Raw genomic sequence first — 14,560 nt, 5'->3', positions numbered from 1 at the left:
AGGGCTTTGGGGGCGTCCAGGAGCGCGCAGCCCCCGAGAACCATTCCCCCGGGCTCACGGAAACTGCCCACATGGGGAAGAACCCCGTCTGGCTGGCCCGTGATGGTCTGCCAGCCAAGGAAGGCAGGCATCTGTTTAAGTCTGTCATGTGCTCTTCATTCTAGGAGACTGAAACTGGGAGCGCACGGTGGAAAGATATTTCTGAACACTCAGTGAGAATGGTGGCGTCTGAATTAAAACTTTTGCTTGGAGACTTTACAAGTTCCATCTTTGTGCCAAAACATACACTTGACTTTCTTTTTTCTTAGCTGTTCTTGTTCTTTAACTTATTGATTCGATCATCTAAAACTGTATAATCCTGTCTTCCGGGCACCAAGAAAGGCACTGTGCACATGCGGCCTGAAGCTTCTGGGCCACCGCCATCCCTGTCACCCCGAGGTCACGGTCAGCACCGACCCCCACTGCTCACAGCCCATCTCCCCCTTGAACTAGAGGCAGGCTGTCATGCCTCCAACAGGTTTCTCACGGCCAACGGGAAAAGTCACCACACACTCTCTCGCAGCTCTGGAGCCACGAGGTCTAAATTCGGGTCTGTGCTCCTGCTGGAGGACCAAGGCAAGTGTGTTGTCTTGTCTCCGCGGAGTCCAGATGCACCTGTGCTCTTGCCCCCAGGGCCCTCCTCCACCTCCAGCAGCAGCGGCGATCCTCCACCTGCTTCCCTCACTCCCGGTCTGTCTCTTCCATGCTCGAGCACACACACGGAACATACACACGTGTGCACACACACGCCTCTGCTTCCCTTGTCTCACCTCATCTGATGCAGACCCGCCTGCCCCCACATAGGAGGCTGCTCGCGCTGACCTGGTGTGTGTCCCAACAGTCCAGGATCACCCCCACCCCCAGTGAGAACCTTGAATCAGTCACATCGGCGAAGCCCCTCCTGCAAGGTGAGGCCACACATTCCCAGGTTGGGGGCAGCAGGACGTGGCGTCTTCCGGAGGCAGGGACCCCATCTGGCCCAAGCCCCGGCCAGCTCCTCAGGTGCAGCTTCTACAGCCCCTCGGGCCTTGGGCTGACCCCTCGGGACAGAAGCCTATCTGTGTGGCTCTGAGCAGTGTGCCACCCCTGCTGCCCGGCCCTCAGTCTCCAGTGTGTGCAGGGGCATGGGCTTCCAGTTCTGCCGTCCCACCGCAAGACCGCTTGGCACACAGGCTGACCAGGGAGGGCCTGGCCGGTTGCTCGCAGCCCAGCAGTGAGGACAGCTGTGTCCAGAGAGAAGCCTCTCGCCCAGGACCCAGTTGTGGGACAATGAAGAAGTCCCTCGGCTTACGTGTTCTAATTGAATCAGCATAGACTTAACTCGGGTGTGACATTCAGAAAATGACCCATAAAAACATCCACGGTGCTGCTCTACGGGGCCTCCCGGAGGAAAGATGCCCTCAGGGGTCCAGGAAAGGGCCACCTGGCTGGGGCTGTTAACCAGAGGCCGGGAAGGCCTGGCGGGAAGCATGTGAGGAAGGGTCTACGACAGGCCAGAGGATGCCACCTTCCCACCTGGACATCCCAAAGCAGAGAACAGGGTGTAGGGATGGTGACCAAGCAGGCCACGGGTCCGAGGCTCAGTGTTCTCGGCTCCAAGACACGTGCGCCCCTCAGCATGGCTCTGAGACGGGTTGAAGGAAAACCCCTCGCACTGCTCAGCCAGCAACAACCTCCAGCGGCAAGTGTCCACTAGACCTCCTGACCTCTGTCTGACCAGCGTTCGCCCAACCCCGGAAACACTCTTACCAGTTCCTACTCTGCTAGAGAGGAAAAAGCCCTCCTAATAAAAGCTCCTCACTAATAACAAGAATCCCATGTGGTGGAAATTTGGCACACATTCTTTAACAATAAAAATGAAAACAGGATGTCTGCTTTGCAGCACTTACCAGCCCTGGGAAGGAGACGTGGTGGACTCTGACTCTGTTTTCCAAGCATCCTGGGGAATGGAGATGCTGTCAATGTGAGTGTGAAGGAGCTGTGGGGACAGAAGTTAGAGACAGAGTCCATGAGAGTCTAATAGATGTTATTTTTGGAACTGGATTTGGGGGCAACAGCTAGAACCGTCACTGGGGTTGTGAAGGTCACACCTGCGCTAGGACACCGGGGCCCCAGTGTTGGAAGTTGCAGCTACCAAGGGCCGGTTCCTCCCCATTCCTGGCATGGAGGATTTCCTCTGAGAACACCTCCGTCCTAACGAGAGGGTCCATGTCCACACAGCACGGATCAGAAAGGCTGACACAGAGAGGGGCATGTGGGAGTGGGGACAGAGGTTCAACCTGTCAGCCAAACGTGGCACACAGCCACCAGGTAAGCCTGCGAGTGGTGCCAGAAAGGTCCCAGCAGACGTCCTGGCAGAGAGGGTTGGAGAGACCGCCTCCCCTGAGGACGCAGGGCACGGGCAGGAGGCCAGGGTCACCTGTTCACCAGACTTCCAACTCCTGAGGACTGGCTACATTCTGTCTTGTCCATCCCTCTATGTCCCATGCAGAGGAACGTGCCCAGCAGATAGCAGGTCCTCCCAACGTGCTAGTTGGCTGAAGGAACGATGAATGAGTGAGTTCCCAAGCACACGGCGCTGAACCAGCTCAGGCCTGAGCCCTCGGGACTCCAGTGCACTCTGGTAGGGGATCACCCAAGCCAGGCCGCCTCGAGGACCCCCTCCCCCCAACCAGCTGCCCTCCACGCAGACTCCTCTGGCTTCTCTGGGACTTCTTTACTCAGCCCTGCCTGATGGCCAGCCGGCCTCGGGGTGGGCCCCACCCCAATGCATGGGCTCCTGGGGTTCCCCGGATGGCTCCCTCCCCTCCCAGCCCCACAGCCTATTGGCCACCAAGCCCTCCTCATTCACCTTCCATCCCCCTTCTGCCTTACAGCTAGCTCCCCACATCTCGGCTGGCCCTGCATCCTGCCATGCGTCCTTCCCCTCAAGCTGGCAGGCCCCACCCAGCTCTGCTGCACTAACAAGCAAGCCCCATTTCAGAGCCTGGCAGCACCATCACTGTCACCCGAGGCAAGCACAGGACGGCCACTCTCCTGACACAGGTCCCAGCGTCCAGGGAGGGGAAGTCCCATCTGGGACACAGCGTTTTCACGGCAGAAACAGAAGCCAAGCCAGTGGTGGAAAAACTCAGTGCCTCCGGGATGGTTCCATAGCTGGTCCCCAAACATGTGACGCCCCTCCCTCCAGGAGAGGGGGTTAATGGCCCCGCTGAAGGTCAGCGGGACTGCTGGCCCGCTGCAGCCAGCAAACATCTGCCTGGGCTTCCTGGAACCCCTGGGCTGTGGCTGCAGGGCCCCCGGGCAGCGTGCTGGTCTCCACCTGTGCCCAGGGAGCTCTGTCTCCACTGCCTGGGTGACCCGAACTTCCACCGCGGGAGAACAGGGTGCAGGGCATTGCCTGAACCCTACACCAGCAACAGTCATAGAAATGTGTGCAGAGAGGCGGGACAGTAGGCCCGCAGTGACGCTGGGACATACCACTTACCCCTCAGTAGACTGCAGCCAGGAAGTGGGAGACTGGGATTTAAGGGATGCCTATGACCCCAGAAAAGGGGGGCTCCCCTACAACCCTGCCAGTCTCCCCTCACAGCACCCCTTCCCCTGCCTCTCACCCTAGGACACGCTGTCAACCTGCCAGGTCACGCACAGAGACTTATCACCAACCCATGTCGATGGCAGCACCCCTTCCCTCTAAAACCTGCTGTGGCTCCTGGTTCCAGTCGCCCGCTGCTGCTCCAGCATCTGGGGGCTCGGAACCACAGGGTCACATCATTTCCCGTGAGTGTGGGTTGACAGGGTGAGGACACACGCATGGCAGCCGGCGGGGATCAGGAGCGCTCCTTCAAGATGGGTAGACATCCAGCAGGCACGGCCTGCTGTCTGTCCTCCCCAGGGGCCTCTCTTTGCAGGTGGCCCTCCCCCCTGGCAGCATGGCAGCAGGATTGCAGGGAAGTGAGAACATGGAATGGACTCTCAGGGTCCAGCCCTGAACAACACAGTGTCGCTTCATCTCGGGAGGGTCTGCACAGATTTGACGCCAAAGTCACACACTCCGGAGGTCTGCCCAGGAAGACGGGATGGTGAGACGAGTTCCCACGGGGCTGTCTGGAGCTCTGTGGTGCCTTCCCTCTCCTCCCCCCGGGGTAAGGGGTTTCCTCCCTGGTCATCAGCCCAAGGCAGCCTTCCAGACCGACATGGACTGAGCGGGCTGGACCACACGGGCTGCGGCACGGGCACCCCACCGACAGCACACAAGCCTCCAGGGACCACCTAAGGGTGAGCAGGAACGTCTGCTGGTCAGAGGCCAGCTCTGGGTTGGGTGGGGGTGGATCCCATCAGAGTCTGCAGAGTGCACAGCGGGAAGCCAGGGCTGAGGGGCACCTGAGAAGGAAGGACCACCCACCCATATCAGGGTGCTGCCATCAGAGTCCCCGAGAATCCCTGAAGCGTCACAGAGAGACAGGACCAGCTTGGACGCAGCCCACCCTGAGCCCCAGCCCCCAGGGCTGCCCTCCCTCAGCTCCCCCAGTGGTGTCGAGGGGGCGTCCTTGGCCCCTGTAGCCCACGCGACTGTCGCAGCCCATGGGACACCTGGCTGAAAGGGGGCTGGAGACAAGGTCGTTTGGAACAGTGCACGAGATTAACACTGGATGACCCAGAGCACCAACTCTTAGGGATGGGGGAGGGGACAGCTCTCTACCATTAAGAGCAACGGAAAGTCCACCGGAGACCCACCTTGGACGACAATTCCTCAGGGCCAAGGAGCTGCGGGCAGAGTGGTCAGCGCACCGGGCGCACGCTTTTCTGGTCTGTCGTGGCCGCGGGGGCGTGGACTCTGGAGACTCTGGAGCGCGTCCCTCCCGCAGGCCGCAGGATCTAACCCCAGCTCTGCAGCCGTAAGCCACGCGAAGGGAGGCGAAGTGCGCAGCCGCCCATGGCACCCACTAACGCGGGGCTCGCAAGGTAGTCACCGGGTTACCCATCGGCGGAGCTGTGAGGAGTGGTTTACAGCCGAGCGAGCTCTCTCAGCGCCTCCGCAGCCGGCCCAGGGGAGCAGGTGGAGGGGGAGCAGGCCAGGCCCTGCTGGGACACAGCGCTCCGCAGCATGCCACGCTCCCTGTGAACGCCTGGCAGACGTTTCCGGCGTACTTCTGACACTTCCGGCGTACTTCAGGCACTTCCGGCGTACTTCTGACACTTCCGGCGTACTTCAGGCACTTCTGGCTGCGGCCATCCGATGCTGCCAGCGGGTGTGGGGTACTTTCCGCCCTTCCAGCCACAGCCCTCGGTCACTCACAAAGGTTGTCCTGTGACTCAGACATAAATCAAAACAACATGAAATTGTAGGTCACAAAAATACACTACATTATACTAGGAATGTCACATATTTTCTTTTCTCATTCTAAGTATACTGATAATTCTTTTTCTTTGTAACTTTGTAATACCTTCCTTGGGCTGCAAAGGTACTGACCTGTGTGAGAATAGAATACTTTCAAATGTTATTTAGTTATAGGAACCAAAGCTCTTTAAAGGCATGACCAAACTCTATTCCTGATGTCCTTACCTATGAAAATATGGCATTTGATAGGACAAGTGACAGGAGTCAACTGATTTTTTTTTTCTATCTTCAGGTTGTATAAACAAATCCAAATCTTTCTAATGAAAAAACTGTGATGAGGATTAAGTTTTAACACTATTCATTCTTCATTTGCCTTGAAGTACAACTAAATTACAAATTGAGAAGTTGATTATATACAATAAAATAAAATTTTCACAATAAAAATGTAAAAGAAAACACAATAAGAGGTAGTTGATCTAACAGAGGGAACTATTCCCCATAAACTCAGCTATAAAATAGTAGCTATTCATGGAAATATGACAAGAACTTTCCAGATGGTATTCAAATTTGAAAATATATAATGAAAGAGAATCAGCATGATGGGGTAGATCACCAGGTTTCAGTGAACTGGTTTTTGATCTTGGTTCTGACACTTGTGGTATTTGTGACTCCAGGAATCACTTAACTATCTGGAGTTTCTTCACTTGTATGATATAAGGGGCAGCACAGCAGTATATCTAATTCTAGGTGAGCTCTCGCTTCTGCTGTTGTCCTTTTATTATTGGATTTCGCCAACTCAAACAGCAACAAAAAACTTTATCTTTTTGCATTTCCTGAATATGCCATTCAAATTTGAAAAGACAAAAATTTTTATTACATATTTTAAGTACTCTGTAATGTAAAATACCAACAACAACATGCTTGCTTTTGATTAGTGATAATTGATTGGAAATCTACTTAAAAAAATCCTTTGGATGAATGATGACTCTCATCAAGGAAAGCTACAGAGTGATACATTTCCTGGTTGTATCTAGGTGTTTACACTTCATTTACAGTTTCAAAAGGCTTGAATGCCATGAAGATGATGATGAAAGTAAAAAAGAAGAATATCAGGATACCCGAGTGTCTCAGTCTGTTGAATGTCTAACTCTTGATTTCAGCTCAGGTGATGATCTCCCGGTCATGGGATCAAACCCCACGTTGGTCTCCACGGTCAGCATGGAGTCTGCTTGAGATGCTCTTTCTCCCTCCCTCTGCTCCTCCCCACACTTGTGTTCTGTCTAAATAAATAAAATCTTTTAAAAAAAGAGAAGGGAACAATGATGAACTTAAAAAAAAAAGATCGTTCACGTTTTGATACCATACTATAATTTTATAAGATGTAACCATTGGGGGAAACTGGGTGAGCAGGTGCTCTCTGTACTATCTTTGCAAATTACTATGACTCTGTAACTATTTCAAAATGAAAAGTTTAAAGAATCATCCAAAAAAACAAAGAATATCACTGCATACTACAGAGGAACAATGATGTGGTAAAAATCTAAACCAAATATATTCTTAATACTACATACATTTTAATTAACTAATTTGAAGTATTTTTAATAAATTCATAAAATAATTATTTTCGTGAGAATGCCAAGTAGATGAAACAGAGAAAATATTATATATAATCAAGAAATTAATTTAAAAAACACTTTCTTTTCCTAGAAGTTCAGAGAACTATTTTGATCTATCACTCTTCTTTTCTTGTCATGAAAGAACTGAAGAAGGACACATTTTGAAAGAATGATGAGTTATGTATTCATTTTGGGCTGCATTGATAAAAGGAATTGCAAAAAATATTAAACGTATGAATTATTTTTTATTTATTGTCATGAATACATCACAATCATTAGACTTCATTTTTTATTCTTGTTTAATTTTTTAAAAGATTTTATTTATATATTAGACAGAGAGACACATACAGGTGGTGTGGGAAATGGAGAAGCAGGCTCCCCATGGACTAGGAACCCAATGCGGGGCTCGATCCCAGGACCCTGCAATCATGACCTAGGCTGAAGGCAGACGTTCAAGGACTGAGCGACCCTGGCACTCCTATCCTTGTTTAATTTAAATACAAATATTATCTGACTAAAATAAAAAAAAATCAACAGGTATTTGAGAAGTTATTATTCATTTCAGTCTAAATTTATTGTTCTTTTTTATGTCTCCATTTGTGAAATAAATATTTAATACGCAAAAACATATATCAGAATCTTTATTGAAAGTTGAGTAAGATCTATGTTTAGTTACATATATAATTGATAATAAAGAAATAAACAAAAGCTATATTTGCTCTTTCAAATTAAGAGACTTTATTAAAGAAATCAAGGACACATGATAGATAAAAAGCTGTGTAACTCTAAATGTACTGGAAGCTTTAAGTACTATTTTGATAAATGGATCCAGCAAAATCTTGGTTGACCCAGAGGTTGAAATCAGATTGTGAAAGTCCACTCATGGAACCCGATAGTAGACTCATAAAGACGAATTTTAATAGAAGATAGAATACATATCCACCATAGCAAGGTGGGAGGCAGCAGGTATATCTGTAGCCTCCCCAACCACAGCCACAGCCCCATCTGCAGGAGCTGCCACAATCCCACCCACACTACAGCCCAGGTCTCTATAGTAGTTGCTGTAGTATCCCATGCTATCAGGGATTGAAGGCTTGGTTCACTATGAAAGCTGATTCCTGAGCATGAATCTCAGCATCTGCACAGAGGTTTTTACACCCTAAGCCATGGATGTGGTAAATCATCCCAAATATACCTCATTTTCCTCCCACAGAAGAAATTTCATGAAACAAGTATTTCTGGCTTTTTAATATGCATGGAGTGATCTTCCACCAAAGTAAAAGTTTTAAGTTAATCTTTAGTTCAGTTAGCTCAATTCCTTTTATTAAGTTGTTTTTATAATGAGAAATATTTTTTTGCAACTTCAAAGACTATTCTGACATTAAGACTCATATAAACTCCCCCTTATTTTGGTTTCTGAGGATCTCTACAGCTCAGTCAAGGGCTGCCTGACAACATCATCTAGATGATGCTACTCTACTGCACATGCCGTCTATTTTTTCATGGAGATGACAACCTCTTATTATTTGAGGTAAGCAGGACACTAATGTTATTCTTAAATCCATGCCCCATTTGAGACCATAACCACTTAGATGTCAAATATCCAGACATGTTGAGATACAAACAAATTTTACTTTACTCTTATGCCGTTCAGAACCAGCCTTGAACCAGTTACGTTTACAGTGTCCCATTAGACATATTTCTTAATCTTTGAGACACAATATTTGAAATATTGATGCCTCCTTAAAGAAGGCACTTCCAAACTTGAGAAAAAAACAGAGGGAAGAAGAAAGGGAGTGAGAACAAAACAAATATGTATTCTTTGTTTTCTGTATTTAATTCTAGTCAAAACAGATGGTGCCTCAGTTTAATAAATGTCAATGATCCTTTACAATTCTGACCTGAAAGATGTCAAGAGGGCATCCTGGCAATTTAGGAACTTCTTTCTGGGATCCAGGATTATAGCATTATGCCAGAAGAAATAAATAGCTCTACTGATCTTTTTGTGCAGGAATTAGGAAGAGAAACAAAAACGTAGACAAATGACAGTCATAGTGATTTCTCTCAAATACTAATCTAAGGATGTCTTTAGTATTGTGTATGTGTGTGTTTAATTTGGACACTCATATTAAATCCATCACCACACAGGATGAGAAAATTAAAGAAATATTGGTTAAGGATTTACACATAATGTTAGTGGGGTACTTGATATTTGACTGCCTGATATCCATGTGTTAAAAACCTGCTACTTAATGACTAGGAGCATATTTAAAGTTCTTTGGAGGAGAGACTACCATGTGACTCTAAGATAATTATGGTGATTTTTAAAAAATCACAAAATACTTAATGCCATTGCTTTATTCAACAATTCAATTTTGAATTCTGTTGAGCTATATCAAAGTTATAGTTTTATGTATATTGACAGTCAATAAAAGCATTAGCACTGGTTCCACCCCAGGCAGGACTAATAAATAGAATATAAACTAGCCCAATTTTCCAAAGACCTTCTTAATATCAATTGAAATAGAAGTCCTAAGTTGCATTCAGATTTCTATACTGAAATATAGTTGTACTGCATAGAAGTCAAAAATTTCTCAAATAAAAAGTTTATTAAAACTGACACAAGAAGAAATAAAAACCTTTATGAGTATATCTCTGAAGGAAATAAAGTTTGTATTAAAAAGAAAAAAAAAAAAAAAAACAGACTCCTAACAAAGAAAACTCCAGGTTCACATTGCTTTAGTGGTGAGTTTTAGCAACTACTTAAATAATGCTAATTATTGCAAGAAATAGTGTTAATTTTGCACTAATTATTTCAGAAAATAAACTAAATCCTCAAATCCAAAATTCAATTGTATATGAAAAATTAGAAAATAAAATGCAAGAATATCACTAACAATATCAGAAAAGTAAAATAAAGATAATTTAAAGATATGTGCAAGACATAGTTTTTGATATTTACAAATTAAAGCTGGAAGAAATTCATAAAGATATATATATATATAGAGACATATAGACATATGTAAAATGTTTATATATTGACTGTAGACAAAATACCTCCCCAATTATATATTAAATAAAATCCCTAATTGAAATGACAGTATAATGTATATATTTACAAAAGATTCTAAAGTGTATAAGGAAATCCAAAAACCCTAGGATATCCAATGCAGTATTTAAAAAGAAAAAAACTTTACATTAACTGATTTTAACACTTAAAGTGGAATGATCAAGAAAGTGTGTTATCGATGTGAAGATACACAAGTAAGTTGATGGAAAATATTAGAGAGTCTAGAATTAGGCTTCTTTTCCCACAAAGATTCCAAAACAAACAAAACACTTTTTATCAAATGGTACTGAAACAATGGGACATTTCTATGGAACAAGAAGAAAATGACCTTAAGTTTTTCATAGTCTACACAAAAATTAATTCAAATGTATGATAGAACTAAGCATAAAAGCTAAAACTTTAAGACTTCTAGAAGTTCTTCTGTTTTGTTTTAGGACACAGAAAGCACTGACCATAAGATAAAACACTGTGAAGTGAAATTCATCAACTGCAAGCCACAGACTAGAAAAAAAAAAAATGTGTAGCTACAGATATATAGTGCAGACGCTACAGATAGTTATCGATATAGATTACAGATAGAGAATAGAGATGATAGAGGTAAAGGTAGAGATAGAGACATCCATCATACATAAAGATCTCCTGCAACCTAAATGAGTAAAGATAAATATACCCAAAACCTGAGAACATTGACAAGAAGATATACAATAAGCAAATAAATTGTGTGACATGATTAGTTATCAGAGTTATCAGGGAAACACAATTTAAAACCACAATTATCTAACACCACTCACCCACTAGAAGAGCTAAGATTTAAAAAAAAAAGTGTTTTTCTTACTCAGTAGACTATGATTTAGATTAATCTACATAAAATTTAAGTTGATTTAAAAATGTTTCAATTTTTATTAGTGTGACTTCTAATACAATTTCCAATATAATGTCTTCATTGGAATTATCATCTGATGATATATTCTCAAGAGAGTTTAAGCCTAAGATTTTGGCACATAGTACCATATTTCAAAAAATTCTATTAGCATGCTTAATTTAAAGAATTCCATTAAATTTAATTTAATGGAAAGAACAAATATTTTGGGGAAATCATCAGGCCCAAAAAGTTCTGGCCGATGAGCAGATTTAGTAGTCCTCCCCTACAAACAGCTCATGAGGCAGCTAGTGAAAAGAGCGTGGATAACAGCGTCTGTGTAATAGGATTGTTAGAGTCTTTGGTCACGTGGTTCACTCTGAAGCACTCACACAGGTCCTAGATTTCAATTTCTCTTTCGTGATTCAGAATACTGTTGATAGAACCAGTGGCCAAGTGGCTAAATAAAGTTATAATGAAGACTATTTATAACCAGATCTTAGACCAGGGATTTTAGCATCCCAAATCACTGCCATAAATTAGAGTTTGCTCCAATATAAATTTTGATTAAGAATTCAAAAAAAATCTAAGACATATTTACTATTTAATAAGTACCTTCAATGACCACTGACAAGACGACTTGGGACAGAAGTCAGCATACTGACTCACAAATACAGAAAACAGAAGAAAAATACCAAGCTAGAAAAGACCAGGAACCGCTCCCTCTCAAGCTAAATCTATATTCGTTTTTCACTGATTTAATAACAGAAATAAATGATATCCTCAGGAAAAGAAGCAGTTGCCTTCATTTGAAATATCATAAAAAAGGCCACTTATTTCTCACCAAATTTAATTGTATACATTATTTCTATCTATTCACTGTTAAGACATCTGTTAGATCTACTGCTGGTTGAAGTTATAATACTATATAAAATTGGAATTAATTGAACATGACAAAAGGACAATCGTTTAGCAACAAATATGGTTTTTTTAAGAAATATTTAGTGAATTTACTCAAATGAAGAAAGCTTAAATGATACAGAACTGAAAATATTAGGATTCTATATACAATAAAAAGTGAATATAAATTAGCCAAATCCGTGGACATTTCTAGTTCAGCAGTCATAGAAATACATATTCACCTTTTTCTTTTATATAGTAATAACACATACCTACATGACACAATGATTCTGGCAAAAAGAAAAATCAGAGATACTAAAAATATTCTCAAGTTTTAAAAATGGTATGGAATAGTTTTAACAACAACATTTTACATGAGCGGAAACCCCTGATTTAATTCCATGATCGTATCATGCCAGAAGCATGGTTGCTTTTAATTTTTTTAAACAGATATTGGTATCATACACATTGGCTTATTAATAATTAAGGCATTTTGTATACACAGTATCTCAGTGTGGACAAATTTTTAGTATTGATTATTTGCTATGACATTTTAAACTTGCAAAGTCTTTTCAAAATAAGAAAATAGCTGCACACGTTTAAGTGTTTTCTTATAAAAACAATCTTCACAAAAGTCACGATGATTGGTTTTTGTGATTCCTAGTAATAAGTCCTGTCTTCTTTCTGACATAGTATAAATTATATTCTTATGCAGGACTGCATTAAGACCCAGTAGTTCTTAAACAATGTTACCAAATAACCATATAAAACCCAAATGCAGCAAAGGCAAGCAATCTTCACAGTGCATTTTCATCTCTTTGAAGTTGAAGCTGCTCCTTTTGGAAATTTATCCACTTCAATGTGAAGTAGATTGCTAGGGTTTCATTAGTGGTTTCGTATGTGGCTTTTTAAAGTAAAAAAAAAAAAAAAAAAAAAGGTTTTGATCTCTTCCACAGTACACAGTTCTCAGGTGAGACTTACTTCTTCCTTCCTTTCTTTCTTTCTTTCTTTTTTTTTTTTTTTTTTTTTGGAAATCTAGTCTGGGGACTTTTTGAATAATCAAATGCTCTTTAGTAGATGAAGTCTCTCAATGCAACTGTAATAAATAAGCATCTACATCCTTGACTATATTACCAGTATATCCTGGGACCAAAGTAAGATGGTTTTCTTGTTCCCATAATCCACTTAATTGTTGTTTTAAAATATGAATATTTCCATCATTTATAATTTCTGTTTTGGATGACAGTTCAGACCACCACCTTTTTATGACTGCTTGAAGCCAGTTTAAACCAACTATTATATATTCTTCAAACTTGCTTTTAAGTAAGCACTTTACTAGAGGCAACAAATCTACACAGCAGCCAAGTGAGATGTGTTGTTTTTCTTCCTGTAAACTCTTGGTGAGCACAGGAAGGCAATCCACAACAACTCCAAGGTCTTCTATCCTCACCAAATAAGCTCCAAGTTCACTTATACTTCTGTTTCTCCAGAATGTTAAAGCTACATTCAATCTCAAATTCCTGCTGAACAAAACCTGTGCCATCGTTTCATGGTCCTGAGAAACCTCAGAAAAAACCCCACTGTATTTTGATGATGGGCTTTCCGTCTGTGGAGAACCAGATCACCGGAGTTAATCAAGTCTGTCCGAGGATCACGGCGTAATTTTTCAGGCAGGTGACCTGCACGAGCCAGTTCATTTTCTTTATTTGCCATGTCACAGCCCCCACTTCTAGGGGACTGTTGTTTTCTGTAACAAGGATTTGGAAAATGATGATGCACTTTCTTTCGGCGATAGATCACCTTACGCGGTTTATCTGGGCTTTTCGCAGCTTGTCCAACTGTCCTATGTGTGTCAGCAGCCAACCTTGTTGGAGATTTCTTAACCTCCTTCATGTTAGTAAAATTAGAGATCCTTTTTCTAGATCAGTGGAATGATCCTCAATATTATTACAAAAGCCTCGTTTTTTAACATTGTGGGCTTCAGATGCCATAATCTCTTAAATCCCGGCGCCTCATGGTCGCGCGGCGCCTCAGCCCAGCCCCGGCACGAACCAACTGCGCCCGGTAGCCCAGAAGGTCCCTCGGCTCCGGGCCGAGCCCCACTCCGAGCCGTTCAAACGCAGCCGCGCGCGCCAACAAATATGTATTTTTAAAACTTCTTCCCATTCAAGTTTTGTAAACTCTCTCGAGTTACATTTTAGCATTTATTTCTTGATCATGTTTTAATCTTTTGGTAACACAAGAGTATTTGAGAGGTGAAGATTTTGAGCTTGGCATTTTAGTATGCAATCAAGGAGACCACTATTTAATATTTATATTTATGTTCCAATAATAGCAAGAAATAACATATCTTCATATTCTTCTGTCAATATTACTTTAATTCCTTATAGCCAAAAGTACCAGAGTCTTTCTTTACATTTTACAAGGTCAATTTTATATTTTTTACTATAAATCTTATTTGATTATTAAAATGGAAATTGTATTTCATTTATAGTCCGTTTACATAGAGATATCCCTTCCTTTCTTTCTCCCTCCTTCCTTCATGCTTTCCACTCTTGCTCTTAACTGCATTCTAAAGCTATATATATGTATAATATATATATATAATGTCATATATATGTATATACATACTTTCCCTCAACATTTAGAAACTATATAATATTTAAGGACAATAAAACACAAATAATAACTTACTGTTATAGAATTTATTATCATAGAAAATATATAGAAAATAG

The 14,560-nt window shown here is 42.9% G+C and overlaps 1 pseudogene across 1 annotated transcript; it reads right to left on the bottom strand.

Moving 5' to 3' along the window:
- Positions 1-12,912: 12,912 nt before the first annotated feature.
- On the bottom strand, positions 12,913-13,816 carry LOC308356828 (KATNB1-like protein 1; annotated as a pseudogene). Its single transcript has one exon. The product of its transcript is annotated as a KATNB1-like protein 1 (transcript).
- Between the last annotated feature and the right edge of the window lie 744 nt (positions 13,817-14,560).

Source organism: Martes martes (genome assembly GCF_963455335.1).
Source record: "Martes martes genome assembly, chromosome: 16".
Classification (NCBI taxonomy): domain Eukaryota; kingdom Metazoa; phylum Chordata; class Mammalia; order Carnivora; family Mustelidae; genus Martes; species Martes martes.
Note: the sequence above shows the minus strand (reverse complement) of the source record. Positions and strands in the feature narration are given on the sequence as shown.